This window comes from Marmota monax, unplaced genomic scaffold (genome assembly GCF_021218885.2).
Source record: "Marmota monax isolate L192 unplaced genomic scaffold, Marmota_monax_Labrador192_F-V1.1 WCK01_AAM20220418_F8-fsc00284, whole genome shotgun sequence".
Lineage (NCBI taxonomy): Eukaryota > Metazoa > Chordata > Mammalia > Rodentia > Sciuridae > Marmota > Marmota monax.
The window spans coordinates 55,862-57,836 of NW_026694275.1; the positions used below are offsets into that span (position 1 = coordinate 55,862).

General features: G+C 33.4%; 1 non-coding gene across 1 annotated transcript; it reads left to right on the plus strand.

Annotated features, from left to right (window-relative positions):
• Positions 1-465: 465 nt before the first annotated feature.
• LOC124108624 (U6 spliceosomal RNA) lies at positions 466-567 on the plus strand. The gene has a single exon (XR_006856733.1). It is a non-coding gene; the product is annotated as a U6 spliceosomal RNA (small nuclear RNA).
• Positions 568-1,975: the final 1,408 nt, after the last annotated feature.

Consider the following 1,975-nt stretch of genomic DNA (forward strand, 5'->3'; position numbering starts at 1 on the left):
AAAGAGTCAGATTCATAGAGAAAGAAAGTAGAATGGTGGTTGTCAAAAGCCCCGGGTGTGTGGAGGGGAATATTAATGAGAGCTAGTGTTTGATAGACGTGTAGTTTCAGTTTTGCAAGAGGAAAAACATTCAGAAGATGGATGGTGATGATGGTTTCCCAGCAGTGTGAATGAACTTATTGTCACTGAACAGTATCCTAAAAATGTTTACATGATCAACTTTGAGTTATGGGTTTTACCACAATACTTAGAAATTGTACACCAGCAGCCATAGTAAAAGCACTTACACTAAAATAAATGTCTAGATTAAATGACTAAAAACTGATTCAGGTTGACATTCTTTACTCTTTCCAATAATTGTGGCTGAGACTAAGATATAAAATTTAATAGTGTATTCATCCTGATATTTATAATTATTCTAAGTAATCTAGAATTTTAATTTTTTTTTAAAAAAAGCAGCTTCAGTGCTTGCTTCAGCAACACACTAAAATTGGAACAATAAAGAAAAGATTAGCATGGCTTCTGTGCAAGGATGACATGCAAATTTGTGAAATGTTCCATATTTTTAATTTTTTTTTAGTTGTCAATGGACCTTTATTTTATTTATTGATACGTGGTGCTGAGAATTGAACCCAATGTCTCACACGTGCTAAGCAAGCGTTCTACCACTGAGCCACAACCCCAGCCGGAGTGTTCCATATTTTTTTAAAAAACAAAATAAAATAGAAAAGAAGCTTCAAAGCCACCATCCCATACTATCTTTTCAATATAATAAATAGCTTGATTTGGGACTTTTAGATTAAATGTGATATTCTATATATGCAGAATACATTGCCTATCATTAAAATGTATCTGTGATTACCTGTCCCAAAAAATTATTAAAATGCTAAGTTTTATGTCATGTATATTTTATCACAGAAAAAAATATCTACCTGGATTACCTCCCCATGTAGCTGGGAGATGTAGGAGAGCCCTGGATAAGAGCCAGTAGAGGAGCTGGGGTTGTGACTCAGTGGTAGAGCACTTGCCTAGCATGTGTGAGGCACTGGGTTAGATTCTCAGCACTGCATAAAAATAAAATAAATACAATAAATGTCCATCAACAACTAAAAGAAAAAAGGCCCAGTAGAGAAAAGAGGGAGTATAGTAGTTTCCTCTTATCTATCTATGGTTTATATTTGCACAATTTCATTTACCCATGGTCAACTGTGGTCTGAAAATATTTAATGGAAAAATTCAGAAATAACTCAAAAAATTTAATTTGTGTACCATTCTGAGTAGTGTGATAAAATCTCACACCATCCCACTCTGTTCTTCCCAGGATATGAATCATCCCTGTATCAGCATGTTCATGCTATATATGCTACTGGCTTATTAGCCACTTAGTAGCCATCTTGGTTATCAGATCAACTTTCATGGTGTCATAGGTTTATGCTTAAGTAACATTTATTATACTTAATAATGGCCCCAAAGCACAAGAATATTGATACTGGAAATTTGGATATACTAAAGAGATGCCATTAAGTGCTTCTTTTAAGTAAAAAGGTACAAAAAGATATTTTGAGAGGGAGACCACAATCACATAATTTTTATTATAGTATATTTAAAAATTCATTCTATTTTATTATTAATTATTGTGCCTCGTTCCTTACTGTGACTCATATATGAGTTACACTTTATCCTAGAGCTGGGATTGTGGCTCAGTGATAGAGTACTTAACTCACACATATGAGGCCCTGGGTTTGATCCTCAGCACCACAGAAAAATAAATAAATAAAATAAAGGTATTGTATAAACATATACAACTACAGATATTTTTAAAAAATATTTTTTAAAAACTTTATCCTGGGCTGGGGTTGTAGCTCAGTGACAAAGCTCATACCTCACACATGTGAGACACTGGGTTTGATCCTCAGCACCACATAAAAATAAAATTAAAATATTGTGTCCATGTATAACTAAAAACTAAAAACTT